This window comes from Periplaneta americana, chromosome 10 (assembly GCF_040183065.1).
Source record: "Periplaneta americana isolate PAMFEO1 chromosome 10, P.americana_PAMFEO1_priV1, whole genome shotgun sequence".
Taxonomy (NCBI): Eukaryota; Metazoa; Arthropoda; class Insecta; order Blattodea; family Blattidae; genus Periplaneta; species Periplaneta americana.
Window position 1 is genome coordinate 89,011,840 of NC_091126.1, and position 17,183 is coordinate 89,029,022.

The window sequence follows — 17,183 nt, forward strand, 5'->3', positions numbered from 1 at the left end:
TAGTTTGGACTGCCGCCAACATAAGGAATAACTCATGAATGACGAAAACTTAAGACAGTAAGCGTGAAAACATGGCCCTTTATGGTCCGAAACATACGGTATTCCCAACCTGAAAAAGCACAAAATAACTGGAGAGATTTCTACCATTACCAATTCTAATTCATCCAAACTATTTCCACTAATTATACATTACGGCTACAACTAAATAGTCATTAATTAAAACACGAAACTGAGAATAACAACTAATGCAAGTTCAGGTTCTATAACATGGTGTCTAAGGACGATCTATGGGACGCTGTAAATGTTTCGATTATCTCTGCCTCAGCTTCCAGAGGTTCAAACCTACACGTTACGCAAATTTTTGCAAGATCTGAAATAAAATCCCTCTTCATTATATTATGGAATAGACGTCCCAATCTCATCGTCAGCTCGGTCGCCATCACACCTTCCATTCGCGTGACGTCATGTAACATGAACACTTGGTCTACGATGCCACTTTGGACCCTTTACCTGCAACTTACAAAGTTTCTCATTCATCGTTGAAACTTTTAAATACACGGCCCTAGGTCATGAAACCTCCACTACTCGTGGCCTGATCAGACATACTACAGTCGTTAAAGATCTACAAACGACCTGCACACAACACGGATATCAATGCAGAGCTGCTGGCATTTCCAATAAAATCGACATCCTTTACCATTTAGTTATATAAGAGCCCTTTGCATGAAATTCAATATGCATTAGTTCAGCTTATTATTGTGTAAATGGCAGCAGAATGTTAATATAAAATTGCAAAACGTCCGGGAAATGAGTCAATTGAACGATCATAAGGACATTTAGTACTAATATTATATTATGATGTTGAAATACGAATACACGGTGTTGCCACCACTTCTCTTAGATATATTATTAAAAACAAAGGAATCCATTACGTCCAGTAAAAGAGAATGTGAAGAGCATAATCATAAATACTGCGTACTCGCACAGTTATATTTATATAGGAGCCCATTTGTAATCAGCTCAAATAGCTGGTAAGTTCCTGTAATCCGAAGCTCTGTTCTGAGAGGGCAGAAAGATAATAAATAGGTTTAAAATGTTGAATACTGGCAGCGGAAGAGCACGAATAGATATGCTTGCTGTGAAAGCAGCTAATTTATACATTGAGCTTCTGAATACCGATATTAGAAACAGAACTTGGACCATCTGAACAGAAACCATGAAGTAGACGTGCTGTACAGGGAAGTATATACAGTAGTTTCTAGGAGAGCATGACTGAAAATACAGAATTTATTTTCAATACGCTGTTTTAATGCTATTGCATATTGGAGACTGTAGTTGCATCCAATAATCAGGGGAACCATTAGCTCATTTAAAAGATAAAATCTGTACACATAGTAACTTCCACGTCTTCATGATGCTGACAAAGAGAGATGAGAATAAATATTACTATGCATATTCATATTTGTATTCAAGCATCGTACGTTAACAAACATTGTAATTACTTGTATCATAATTGAAAAATGAGTTCTATTCAGTCAATACTTAACATAACACAATAAAACATGTTATAATAACATTTACACAGATTTTAAAAACAAACGTTTTCGCCAATACAGTTTTCAAGATAGATTTGAAGATGCTACGAACAGGTCGGTCGTGTGGCCGTTATGGAGAGCAGGAAAAATCCTGTAAATTGTAAGGATAGAATGAAAGAATATTTAGAAGCATTTAAGTATTATTTAAATCTTCTAAAACAATACTTACAAAAAATGGAAGAACGTCTTGAAATCCATGAGGACGGCGACACGACTGATCTTTACATTAAGTGGTAGCGTATGACGAAAACTGTATACGTTGCACGACTAGTGGATGAATGACCATTACTTGCGTGTGATTTTAAACAGCGGGTTATTTGAATTTGGGTATTGTTCGTTAAGGAGCGGGCTATCATTGTTATTAGAAAAGGTGGTAATATATAATTCCTCCGCAGCATTCATATAATTATGATTGTTAATAGTCTTTAGGACCTGAAGGGCTTCTTCTATGCCAGTAAGTTCGTGATTAAGGGAAATGAGATGCGTGGCAAACTTTGATTTATTCCTATTGAATTTGAAGTCAGAGACGTGCTCTTTGTAACGCGTGCGAAAATTCCTTTTTGTTTGGCCAATGTATTTACTGGGACAGTTTTTACATTGTAATAGATAGATACCGCTATTGGCAAATTTATTGTAATTTTGAATGTTATTGGGAATTATATTATTAAATTTGTTGTTTGTACGGAATGCTACGTTAATTTGTTCTTTTCTAAAAAGGTTACCTAATTTGTATGTCACAGTACACAATCGTGAAGCGCTGATGTATACGACAGAATATGAGGAAATGGCGTCGTTGTTATGTTTCCAAGATTACAAAGTATCTTAGCGGTTATGTTTATGTTCCCACCGCGAATGTTCTTGATTTTACCGTAACGTTTACATTTTCAAGTTAACGCTTACGTTATGTTTAATTTTCATTGTGAATAAGCCTTAAGACTTTTGCAGTTAACGGACTGCAAATGGTTGCCATTCACTTACAAATTCGAAAAATGTCATATCATTTGCCAAGATGGTGTTTTGAAAGCATTTTTTTTCAAGATAAGCAACCACCAGGAGAAATTGCCAAAATGTTCCCCTCAGCTTCTTATAACAAGATGGGGTCTTGGCTTGATGTTTTGTGTTTTACGTCGAACATTTTTCCAAAATAAAAGAGGTATATCGGTTCCAGATTGATATAAAAACTCATTTACTCACTGGTGTCATGTTAGCTTCAAAAATTGTTTGGTTTCTCGTACTTGACTCTATTCAAAATGGTGCTACACGTATCGCAGAGGCAAAATAAGTCATGGCTGCATCAAGCTTATTTAAGAACTTGCCATATATCAATCGAAGTGCCATATCCTTTCAAGCACAGTCAAATCTGTAAAGCGGCATGCGGCAAGAAAGTAGATGGGTCAAAACAGAAGATTGCAAACGTCCTGGCAAAGATTGAGGAATTTCAGAAGACAGGAAAGGTCAGTAGAGTGCTAAATGTTTGTAATGTTGATGTGAAGTTCAAGTTTTGCCCCCGTCACATCGTGTGATGTGCAAACAAATTTTCATATGCACAAATATGCTTTTACTGACAGTTATTAGGTTAGATCCAGACAATTTTGAAATGTTTATTGCTTCCCTAATTTTGTGAAGCAGTAATAGAAAATGAGGACGACTTCTGCAAAAATTGTTGTAATGAAATCACTATTAAAAGATTATACTAATTTCTTTCTTTTCATATAAATCTTTTAATTCAAAGATTTCCCACTCTACGGAAATAGTTTGAGTTTTGCAACAGCCTGTACCAAGGATAGTGTCTCAAGTACCGTATTTAGTTTTTAGTACATAAACAAGTGCAAGTTTATATATATTTTAAATTTGCATGCATATTCCAAGGCTTTATCTCCATACAATGTAATTCTCAGCACTGATATTTACACATCTCTTCATGAAAGACACTAAACGATGGAAACATTAAAACTGTAAACGCAACTGAACGACAGTAAAATCATAAAGTTTGTGAAAATTATTTCAGTAAATACAGCGACGACTGACCATATGCAAGAGCAACATACTCTCCTTAACACTTTATATGCAAATGTAGGTGGCAGCAAGTAACATATACTGTTCTAGAATTTGAAAGTGTACAGAATAGCTCTGTAAGTATGTTACATCAACCAGAAATTTCTATAAACCAATTATTTACCAGAGAGAAATTTATATTACGAAGCATTGCAATTATTCAATTAGTCGAGCTATAGAGCCCTTAAAATCAAGTGAAATATGAATTAAAAGCCCTGTTGTCTTTCATGTCCATTTGGAAGCTTTCGTTCTTAAGAGGAACTATACAACTTTTAAATAATGCAAATACAGATGTACTGAGTGAGGCCAAAGTGCGATTTATCGGAATTAATTTTCCTTTCTCATATCATTAATATTCTTCGCGAATGGAAAGCGAAAGTAATAGCACCTATATATTTTCCCACTATAGTTTTAAAAAATTATTGGCTGTAGAATTTATAATTGATTAAAATGAAGGTAAGTCTACTACACAAAGCAATGCACGAGTTACGTAGAGCGGATTGTTAAAGAGCTGAATTTACTAACATCGTCTCACAGACTATTTGTAGCTCAAACATTACTACAAGTAACATTTCGATCAATAGCAACAGAGTAGAATTTGTGACAAACTTTTAATTGGGGTGGGGACTGTCAGGTGAGGTGAAAATGTAAAGTTAAAAGCAAATATACTGAGGTATATGAATGCCATCATAAAATGACTGTAATAAGTAAAGAAAAAAAAATTACAATTAAATAAAACAATGGGTCTACCAGACTGTATGGAACTGAGACACGGAAGGAAAATGGCAAAAGACAATTACACTGAACAAAATGTACTGAGTAATTTAGAGGACTCATGATTAAGTGACCATATGAGAAATGAGGATATGAGGTCAAAACTATAATCACAAATCACAGTACAACTTAGGACAAACTAGTTGAACAATGTAAAGGAATGGATCAGAACTGAACACCACAACAACCACTAATCACACATAACTTCACTAAAAAAGAATCAATAATAACCGAGAAAAGGTGTACGAATTGACATTATAGTGACTTGAAATGCTTTATGACTTAATAAGCAGGGTCTGGTTTCTTTGTTATTACCGATAAAAGCGAAATGTGACAAAGAAGTGCACCAGGAAGAATTTGCAGGTTTTATCCTAAATGTGATTCATTTATAACAGTGAATTTGTTGCGAATTTTTGCGAAAAATGAGTTTTTCCTGGCAAAAAAACCTTAATTTTAATATCTGCAATTAATCGGAAAGAGAGCGTTGTATAAAATTGAGTTAAGTAACAATAAGGCTAAATACAAAGGGTACAGTTATTATTATTATTATTATTATTATTATTATTATTATTATTATTATTATCATCGTCGTCGTCATCATCATCATCATCATCATCATCAACAGCTTTATACCGTCATGAGTGTTGCAAATACAATGCCGTGTTGCTAAAGATTGCGTACAGCGTAAGTGTATGACATTACATGGTGAAAAAAATAAACACGACATTTCCAAGAAATCATTCACATTTTTAACGATAAGTGCAATATTTTATTTATTTTTCACGAAGAACTATGAAAGTTTTCACAATAAAAATATTGGCCCAACTAATAAGTGTTGTGAAAGAGTAAGAATGATTAATTTACTTGGATATATTGTGTTGTCAACTACTGGGGCTTTTCGCGCTATTCTTTCACTGTCGTAAAATGCATTATTTAATATTTTTTTCAAATTTATGTGAAAAGTAACCTGCAAAGAGTCGAAGAATCTAAATAAGAAACACACTTTGCCTGATCAACAAGCAAGACGTGTCAGCAAATCAATTTATCCATTTTCATACATTAAACTGCTGTCAGCCATCAGTTCGTTCACTTTGTGCATAAATATATAGTAAATTCAATGCTTAGTAATGACTTAATGTTCATTATTTACTGATCATTAGACTTAAAACATTTATTTTCATGGTTACATACAAATGGGTTTTAGAGAACCCGAAGGTTTATTGCTGCCCTCACATAATTCCATCATCGGTCCCTATCCTGATCAAAATTAATCCAGTCCCTACCATCATATCCCACCTCCCTCAAATTTATTTTAATATTATCTCCCCACCTAAGTCTCGGCCCTCCAAAGGTCTTTTTCCCTCTCTTTGTCTTCAATCTACATTTTCGGCCACCATACAGTTCTGTGACATGTATATATAGGCCTAATCTTCTGATTCAGACATTTAGTATAATACGATGTCACACCTCTTTAAGACCATTAATAGAATGCCACAATCAGTAAACACAATTAATCTTGCTTGCTCCTGGTACAACGAACTATAAATATATTTCTATATACTATCCCAGACAGACGCGTGTTTCAGGAAAGCGCTTGGGCAGTATAACATCTACGTACTCACGCTGCATTTATCGAGTATGCTTTATTTAAATTAAATCATTTATCGAGTTTTGAGAAAATCTTATCAAGTTTAACATCCTCTAAACGTTGCATGTGTCACGTTATGAAAAATCTGACTTCACAGTTGGCTGCACAGGAACAAAATTGTAGTGACATCATGTATAACTCAATGTCATAAAATTTTGCATTTATCGAGTTTTGAAAAGAAAAACGCTCCTCAATTGAAGACCTCCCCGGAAAAAGATGTAACATCAGATTCTTTAAATTTGTTATGTAGGTGGATAAAGTTAAATTAACACATTTATTTATAACAAATTATTGCCTTAAATAGCTGAATAAACTTGTATCCTTGTTTAGTCAAATGGTTGTAATAGTAAATATAGGTACTGTATAATGAAATTTGCCACTAAAATTATTTTCCTTTTTCCTGAAACACGAAGTATAGTTTTGTTGGTTACATCCTTATTCCTGGGAAGTCATCAATTATGTGTTCTTTTAGAATCGAATTGTGGAAACCAGTCCTTGAGACCAAAATATATGGATTTTTTTTCACGTTATCATTGTTTCGTTCTGCATTTCGGTCTGCATTTCTACTTCCTCTCTTCAGCTCTGACAGTTATTGCAAATTCTTTCATTCAAAGTACATATTTCCTGTAGGCCTGTACATGGAAAGGACATGAAAGAGGCTATATTTAACAGAACATAACTTTATGGACCTAATGTAGTTGCTTAGTTCGAAACAGAAATTATATGAAGAAATGCAATTCTAACACATCCCCATTACAACGCGAATAAACTTGCAACAGTGTTTCTCGACCTCAAAATAAGGCGCACTACAAGTTTCATGGGGTTCGGAACAAACTGTGTTACAACTCGATGTCCCTTAATGTCAGCGAATTACGAAGCTCCGAAATTTGTCCGACTCCTTTAGTTTCAGGTACGAAGGCAGGAGCATACATGCCCTTCTTCTGCTCCTGACACGCAATCTCAAGGAAATATTGTCCCAGAGAGATTACTGCTAAGATAAATTTTAAGTAATATTAGTTACGATGCTCAAGAGGAAGCCCATTTAACATATTACGGAGTTGCTTTAGTTAGCTAAATGAATACTGTGAAAGGAATACGCCTAAGTATTTCGCATATTAATCTTTTCCTGCTGGTAACGCTAACTTTGTTCCACAAACACAGGGCAGACGGTACATCTGCCAGAGATATTTGTTTAATGTACAGAGTTGTGTATTTTGTACGGTATTAAGGGAACTATACGTCTCAAATATTAACATATTTTTTTTGTAGACTGACCATCCACACACAAAAGTGTGGACATAAAAAGAAATTCGTACAAAAATAATATTGCTCAAGGTTTCAGAGCATCTCTGCAGTGTTCGAAGACCTTGTGATGGGTCGTTTTAACTTTTGGATAGAATAATACAAAATATATATATATATATATATATATATATATATATATTTGCACGTAACAGTACTCTTAAGACGAGTTCATTAAAGTAGGGCTGCAAACTTGACTCAGATTGTCTTTATAGTTTTGTTGCTGGCCATAAATCGTACTCATGTAGTCATATGTCTCAATTGGAGAATATCCTAGAAATAGTCGCTTCTATCCTTTACCAGCAACGTCCTTCATGTCTGTATTTATTTTTTGCACAGTTTACACTGACCAAAACTTCAACGGCAGTGATTACACGCGAGGGACAGTCTAAGAAGTAAGGAGACGGAGGAGAGATACATGGCATGAAAACTACAATCAGTGGTGGTTCGTGCACTAACATTGAGTTCATCAACCCCGCAAATAAAAATCACAAGATTTGCTGCATAAGTAATGTTATTACCGTCAGCAATAACCAATTAAAAATATAGGATATACAATTCCCCCCCCCCCTCACGAACACAATCAGAAATTTCCTGAATTCTCTTCTGGAGAGTCGAGAAATGCGCAGTTTTTCAAAATGAATTAACAACTATCACTGGACAAATTATTTCAGCCACTTTGATCATTACGCTTTTATAAAACTCTTCTTTGTTGGAAGGCTTAAGAGAACGAGCTATTTCGTACGCCACTAGATAGCTGGCTTCCTTACATTTATTTATGTCAGCTTTCTCTTCATGATGATGTTTTAAGGCTGATTTCAGTTCTTAGAGTTTAACACCTCGTTTCATTACTACACAAGCACGTAATATTCAATCAGTTTTCTATATTACTATTATTACTATTATTATTATTATTATTATTACTGCTACTGATAAAGCTATCAGTATTCTTACTATTATTATTATTATTATTATTATTATTATTATTATTATTCAATCAGTAACTAGTAAGTAACTGATAATAGTCATCAAAAGGTCAAAAAAAAGTTAAAATGAAGATATAGCGTAGTAATTTTTTTATCATTCAAAGGAAGATGTAGGCCTATAGGGGAGAGTCGGGTAGTATCGGACATCGGGTAATATCGGACAGTGCGTTTCTTTCATCTACCACAATATGGTAGTACCTGATTGATATGGTTACGTTTCTCTATGCGACATCACAGAAACGTAACCATGTCAATCAGGTACTATGATCGTGTGGTAGATGAAAGAAACTCACTGTCCGATATTACCCGATGTCCGATACTACCCGACTCTCCCCTAATATTGAGGCTCGTATGTAAGAATTATAGTAACACTTGCTGATAAATAATAATAATAATAATAATAATAATAATAATAATAATAATAATAATAATAATAATAATAATACCTGTTATGCCTGTGTATTCAGCGTAATGCCCTGTAATGTCGCTTCTACATACTACTACTAATTGAACCGTTGAGCAATGCAACATATTACATTTTCTCCGACGGAATAGCGAGTAAATTCCTCCTTCTGTACGAAACCTTCTGTTCTTGCTCGTATAGTCAGAGGGTTTGTAGAGTATCACGGTACCGACACTGCTTCCCTTCAGTACGTGAGCGAGACAGAGAGCAATGTACAGAAAACTCCCCTTACTAGTATGAATGTCTTTGATTACACGATGTAATCACGATACCCCGTTTGGTCACCACTGGTTTACGCGTTCCTTAAAACTTTACGGTCCTTCATATCCCTCGTAGCAAGTTTCATTGTCACTCTATATGTCAATATAACTGCCATTACTAATATTCTATTTTTAATGATCTGATTAGGAAATCGTTCTGAAATTAGAAATTCTGGTTGGATTACCTCCCCAAATTCGGGCTGCCTTCTAATGTAACTGTTCCTCGTGAAGTGCTTAAAATCGATAATGGAGTGGCCGCACCACTGTTCTTAACTTGATTTCTATGCCACTCATATAATATGTCGTTGCGCTCACGAGACAATTGCAGCCTTTGTAACATCCAGAGGTATAACTATATAAAATTGGCATTTTAAAACTTGGGTTGATATATGCTAGACATCGCACATGTAATGTCCAACAGGCTTTAATAAACATACATACAAAAGAGCTGACGTCACACAGTTGTACGGGCAGTAAAGATTGCAATTAACCATGCAATAATCCAGCTTTGTCTAGGCTTCCACATGACACGACAAATATGATCCCTTAATGTTCACGTTCATAAATTAATTATTTACAACACTTTAAAATTACATCACATAACATTTTCAGCAAACTTTGGTAGGCCTATACAGTACCTTTACTTACACAACCCCCTTCGATTAACTTCAAGAGTGCTCTTATATCCGATGTTCACTGTGAAGCTTTCTGTTTACACTGTGCGGCAATTAAATTTACGCCTCAAAATGGCGAAATGTAAAATTAACTTTGATTCACAATAGTACACCCCGCATCGCTGCAATGGAAATCCTTGATTCTGTACTTTATAACACGGTTACAACAACTTCGACACGTACAATAATTTTTACTGCTAAATCTGGTGATCTGTTACACTCCATCGTCACTGGAAAGAGTTTTGTATTTACTGTACATCATCCATTCAAAATGATTGGGACACTTTTCATCTCTCTAAAATAACAGAAGAAAACGCAGGACAAACCAAACATAATAAAAATCCAGTTCTATGAGTGGAACATAAATCACCATTTCCATGCAAGAAACAGAAGCAAACTACAAAAGGTAAAACCTGAGTTACAGGGAATGTAACCTAAGCCTTGCTTAAAGCAAATAGAGAAAATTCTCGCTTAATAATTACCAAGCAAGTTTCTCTCTCACACAACTCCCAGCAAGTTCTCTCGAAACAAAAATACCATTACATTACTTTGCCAATGTTCCTCGTACATGAGGAGGGACAGCTCTTAATAATTCGGGTAAGTGTCCTGGAACGATTCTCGACTCCCTGAGGGAGCAAAAGGGGAGTAGAGATATCGGGGAAAAAGGAGAAAATCGGTCTAACTCTGCCAATAGATATTAATAACAATTAAGTGTGTTTGTAAACTGAGGTATTAGCTTTCAGAAAATCGCCGTTCCGCACTCCGAGCATTGTATAAAAGGCAAAAGCTTTCATTTTCAATTCAGATTGTCTACCGTTACGATGCCACCACATATTTCGTCCCGAACGCTATAAAACAATTGCAATTAATTTCAACAGCCATTGCTTAATCACCGTGAAGCGTTCGGAATAAATACTAATGTAACAGACATATTCTCGCAAAACTTAGACGGCCTCAGCCTGAGTAGAGATGCAGCTTATCTTGCCGAAAATCTTGACATTTATACAGATGATTGTGTATTAACGGCTATAGTTCTAAATGGACCTTGCCTTGATGGGCTCGCGACCCCTCAGAGGTACTGAAGTAAAGTGATGACGTAATTGCTGATAAAAGCTAGACATCTATTAAGCAGTGTCGAAGCTAAGGTGTAAATATTGGATAGGGTGAGCAAATGTGCTTATCTTGTATCTTTTTATAGAGCAGATGTTAATCGTCTTTTCTATCACATTTTTTTTGTGACACATACCCCACAAGAAGAAGATGATGATGATGATGATGATGATCACTCATGTTCATCCACAAACAGAATACAGATATAACATAACTTATTGTCTCAGAGCAACCTGCTAGCCTAAGACATTTCTTATATCATGATAATTGGAAATGTATATTTTGCCATCCTCTATTTTAATATGTAAATGTGGTGTCGATCTCCTATCTCTGTAAGTATATTTTGTTCCATATGTCCAACTTGAAAACGGTTTCTCTATTAATTCTACAAACAATAACGTCTATGTTCTTTCAGTATGAGGCATTTTATACAAAATTAACATGTAAAACACACTCATGCACTTTGATTAAACTAACACTCAACAACGTAGCGCATTCACAGAACAAAAATGTAATGCAACTTATTCTGAAGGTGATACTAGCCGCGTTTCTTACCGAGATGTAGCGAATCGATACCCCCTCCCCGGCCCCCCCTCAAACTTGCGAGTCAAGGTCGTAGCCATGCCTTTAGAGACTTCTGCCACAAGCATCGCACTGCACTCTGCATCATGGAATGACTGCCAACAGTGAACGTAATATATGGAAAGATCAAAGTGAAACCAAGCGTTATGATACATCGTTATTACGCACTTATAGGCCTACTGTTACTATGTATAACTGGATCATTCCACGAAAATATCAACCTTCATGTCCGTTTGCGAAACTATCCAAACCGCATCATGTGGTATATGTATGAAATCCTTGAACTCTGTACTTTTCGGATATGAAAACCGTTTTTGCATGGAAAAAGGGATATTGAAATAATTTTGAAGAATTGTAGTGGAAGTAATTTACATTGTAAAACTTGACAAAATGCATTAAGTTTAATTGATCATATAATGCTTAGGAATTATGATTTCATAACGGGAACAATTTCACAAGGAACTTTAAAGCTTTCCTTGTCATTAGAGTGTCAATTTGATTCAAAAATCTTATTGACTGCAATTTCAGTCGTTGATATCTGAACGTTACTCTACTGCGTCATGTCCGGAACGAAACTGACGATCTCTCTATAAAAAGTTAACCGTTGAATTTTTTTCTTTAAACTTTATTTCCTCTTAGAAAATGTAATTTGTCATTAGTGATTCAGAGTGTGAACTGGCCATAAAACCGTTAAACTTGTATTCTGTAATGTTATATTAATTGTTGTCGTGTTCTTCACAGAACTACAAATATAACTGTAGTTAAGAATTTAAAATATAACTTAAATTCTTAAGTTTTAAATTTGCATTGTTGAAAAACTAGCTTCTCATTGTTAATGCAAGTGTTTTTAATATTAATTGTTGGTTACAATTGTTATAAATAGTGCATTGAAGTAGGCAGTTCATTTTCCAAGAATTATGCTCTGTTTTAAATATTATGCTTTTATGCTTTATTTTTAAAAATTATGCTTTATTGTGCTTCTAAAATTTGTTTCATGGAGACAGTTTGATAATCAAAATCATGTTTGAGGTAAGAACCATATGTCTAAAGTGCTGTTACGCTTTTTATGCTTTTGGGTGCACTACCGATAATTCTCAGCAGCCTAGCCTAATAATATCAGACATTCAACACGAATAGTTAACAATGTTGTCAAATTTCATTTTAAGCTTCGAAGATACAGTATCCGGTACAGTAGTCTTATCAAGTTCTCAGAATTTATTTAATGTATCTAAACTACTGCATTGTAAAGTCACAATACTGAACTGCACTTTTTCCAACCAGTTATCTTAAAAGGTACAGAAAGGGACGGCTGTTCAATGGCTCGTCGCTAGTCGGGGAAAGGGGTGATCCTTATATGGAAGTAAAAAAATACATTAATTATTTTACGAGTTTTACGTCAGTCTTTTAATAGAAAGGTCTTTCAGAAAGGTTTCACAGTATATGGGAATTTCATATTAAGACATGTTATTTCTTTATTGCATTCAGCTATCAGTGTGTACTGAAACTGAGAAATCGTCAGAGTTAGTATTTAAAGAGAGCGCCTGGTTTACTGCGCAGGGTATCAACATTGAAAATGTAAGTCACGTGATTTTGGTATGCTGCAGATGATTCTGTAATGTTTTATACGTGGGGTCTTGCTTGTGATTCATTAATTAAATGTATTCAAAGTAAGATAGTAAGTTATTATGTACCGATTATAGCCACAGTGATGGCGAACTCCTGCTGTTGCTATGGATGCAAAGAAAAATACCTGAAAGGAGGAAACATATCGTTCCATTCTTAAGTATCGTACAAACGTAACCTCACTTTTAAATGTCATATTTAAGTCTTAGTTTCTAATTCACATATACTAAATGACTTATCATTTATTCATTTGTATAGTTTCTATAATTTTTTTAGAAATTTATTCTAGGATTTCTTTTTTTCTTCCGTGATACTTTTGTAAAATATTGCTGGATTTTTCTTCCAGTTCTGAAGGTTTTTATGAGTTTTCTGCAGTTAATCTTCCTTGATCCCTACTTTTTCTTTAATTCTTGTAATTTCTGAGTTCAAGATGCACATTACTGAGCATAGACCCCTTCCATTTGTAAACCAAAGACAAAAATATAATATTTAAACCAACAAAACTGTAGTTCCATTCTCTAGACTGGGTGATGTATTCTACGTGCATTTTTTATTGTACGAATATATTTCCTTAGTGAATTTTCCCCTTCTCTAGTAATCCCTAATGTTTTTTTTTTTACTTCTGAAATCATATTTATGTTGCAAGTTACTCAGGAGTGCTCAATATTAGCCATTATTTTTTCATATATTAAAGATATGGTTAAGGCTGCTTTCCAGTTGAGACAAAAAATGGACTAGTAAATCCAATATTTTGTTCATGATTTTTTCAAGATGTCCATAAATCCTCTGCTTTGATTATGCTCACGACAAAATTATAAGTAGGTACCGACTTAATAACGTGACATACACTCTCAAATTTTACAGTTTGTGAAAGTCCATACCAATACAGAAATAAATGTAAAGGACGCTAGCAATTTCATAAAATCATTTATTGTTTATAAAAAAAGGAAATTCTGAAACTAGACAACAGAATGGCACATAAATAATAATGCGTAACTGAAAGTGAAAATAGTTTGAAAAAGTTAGGAAAATATCTGTTCATAGCTAGGGTTTGGAAGAGAAGGTGAAGTTATAAACTTTGCATTGCTGTACGTTAGAAATAAAATGTTACATAATTGTGTAGAAGTCACATAGAATTACAATAATGAGTAAGTAGGGTAATGAAAATATTTTTCATTTAGCAAGGTATTACTCGACCGAGGCGAGTGGAGCCTCGGGCGCAATGTGAAGTATCGCGATGCTGTATTACGAAAGCAGGAGCAGTAGCGCCACGGCTCTGGATTGCAGGACTCCACTGGTCTTGGTCAAGTAATATTGAGTAGTAGGCCTATGAAGTAGTTATAAGACCACCATCAACTAGTGTCATCATAGTGTACATATATGAGTCACGTAGAATCAAACTCCACTTTCTACAAATTATGAAATATGGGTTTAAGACATGTTTCAGTGCAGAATTTTGCAGGGAATGTAATAAACTGCTCGTTTAGAGTCAAACTTCAACTTATTTACCTTAACTTTAGTAGTAAAATCACCGTTTGGAGTCTAACTGCACTAGTTTTTCGTCTTTCCTGAAATATCAGATTTTTTTGATAAAGTGCAATTTGATTTGATTCTAGGCGACTAATACATTTGATGATATTATTATTATTATCATTATCATTATTATTATTGTATAAAACACGAATAACTGTTCAATTTTTTCCTCTCCTTATAATGATACTTCTGTCCACGTTCTCCTTTCCATTAATTCTTTACCAGCTGTGTTTTACACGAAAACTAATATTACGATGAACTGTTACCATATAAATAAGGCAGAGACAACAAAAGCTTTTAATACAAGTCTGAAGGTGAATTAAATCGGAAAGTAAGCAGATCAGTGGTCTTATACCAAGTTCAAGTGTCTGGGCATTAAGTTTAATAAATAATGATATATTCTTGGACGAATAGCAGAAGTTTAGACAATCAGTGAATTTCATTATACCTATGTATAATAGGAACAACGTAATATTTCTACTTATTATGATAGATCGAAAAAATCATAGTATTTCCTATGAAAAATCTTTACGCGCCTGTCAGTCAACAGAAGTCGGCTGCGTTCGTCCCAAAGTCACGTGGCTCGTCCGTGTTTCGATTTTGATACCCCTCAGTAGCCTTCTGCGCAGCTATAGACGCTCTTTATATTATACTAACTCTATGGAAATCGCCCTTAAGATGACCCGAAATGAAAATAGTCAATGAATTCCATGTGGGATGGAGAATGGTTAACATCTGGAGGCGACCCTTTTGCTGTTAACTTTGTCTCAGGTAGTGGCCTGGGCTGTCCCTGGCTCCAATGTGTTAGCTAATAGATTACAACCATCTTTCGGATTTTCCTTTTATTTTTTTTTTTCAAAGTTTCTTCAGCGGAACTGCGACTGACCTGCGATTTTGGACCTCACATATTTCCTACCGCACAACCCAAAATCCTCTTGCAAGGACGAACGTTAACATACCATTCAACATAATCCCCCTAGTCTCTTCCTCTTCTTCGCCGTCATCCTCACTATCGTCAACATCAATCTTAGTTTAGTGTTTTTTGTGTATATAGAATTTTTTTGGTTTTTAAAGAATGTTAATTAAAACTATGCTCTGATTACAAGCACGTATCTTTTCGGAAGCGCAGAAGTAACAACATGAATATTGAAAGATAAATTAAGAGGTAGCCTATTATTTTTACCGACTTTATACATACTATTAAGAAAATTTTTTCTGCAAGTATAGGACTATGGTTATTATTACTACTCTGTTGTGCATTGTTCCTTAAAATAAAGTATATTGACATAGTAAATGCAAATAAACGATCAATAGTATGGGAAGGAGGAAGCCTGAAATAACATACTGGTATAAAACATTAGTTTGCCTCAATAGACAATTGTGCGAAGAGTAACAGAGTCTTTCTCAAAGAAGTTCCTCACACAGTTTTTAGAGAACATTAAATCTATCAAATAATTCACTAACTCAAAATTACAATCATGAAATAAATTACAGAAACCACCTCGTTACCTTTATAAGCTGAATTTATGATTCTTTGTACTCTAGTAGCCTATCTTTTTCTAAGTTTCTGGACTTTCTGTTTTGGAAGTTAGGATTAATATAAGAACGCGACAAGTTACAACAAGGATTATGAGAAAATATGAAGAATTGCATTATTTTTATGGGTTGCATAACTAAAAAATGTAAGCTCAGTCTGTAAGTCATCTAGTGAGATGCAGTGCATTGTGCACAATTTTTTTTTTTTTTCAAAATTCGTAATGGTGGTAGTTCACTGTGCAGTCAGTGATGCAGCTTTTCCCTCATAACTCATAAACTTGTTAACTTTTTCATGTTCTCTTTCTTTTATTTTATTGCTGAAACTAATGTTTACAATATCATGCTCTTTCAACTACATTCCTTGATAAATACTATTTTTTTATGTTAGAAGGAAATACTGATATTTGACCTTTTTTTTTAATGGATTTATTTTTTGTCAGACACTCTATCAAATGTAGAGAAGTGATCTTGCATCATATTGTAGATATGACATGCATAAATACACACAACAATTTCATCACAGAATGTTGGATAATTTTTGAGTTATGTGGGAACCGCTTCATCACTGCACAGTGAACTGAATTTTGAAAAAAAAAAAAAAAGTAAAATTTTTTTTTAATCGTAAAAATACTTCTTTCCTATAGCAGAAGGACAGTGTTTCACACATACTAATTTTCATTATTGTACAAGATACAGTAATGGAGGAAAAATAATGTTGAATATTTCCAAAATTTTACTGCTGTAAGCTGTACCTAATCCCTTAAGGAAAGTACAGCATTTCCAAGATCTTAATAATGTGGTTTCATCCATAAATTTTATTTGCGTGACCTTAATTACAATAAATTACAACAATTCCTTACAGAAACTGAAGTTGAATACTAAGGTGTAAATTTGCACAATGGACTTTGATGGCACAGCCGTAGCACAATGCTACATAGTTACTTTGAAGCGCAGCATAACATAACATGCCTCTGACAGGAGAGAGGAAATATTAAAATAATTATCAAAAAAGAAGTGGTTATATGATCTCTAAATTCTTAGA

The 17,183-nt window shown here is 34.4% G+C and overlaps 1 protein-coding gene across 2 annotated transcripts in view; it reads right to left on the reverse strand.

Annotated features, from left to right (window-relative positions):
• Positions 1–17,183, reverse strand: part of PlexA (plexin A) — a 1,043,054-nt gene that overhangs the window by 674,587 nt on the left and 351,284 nt on the right. The window lies entirely within an intron of this gene.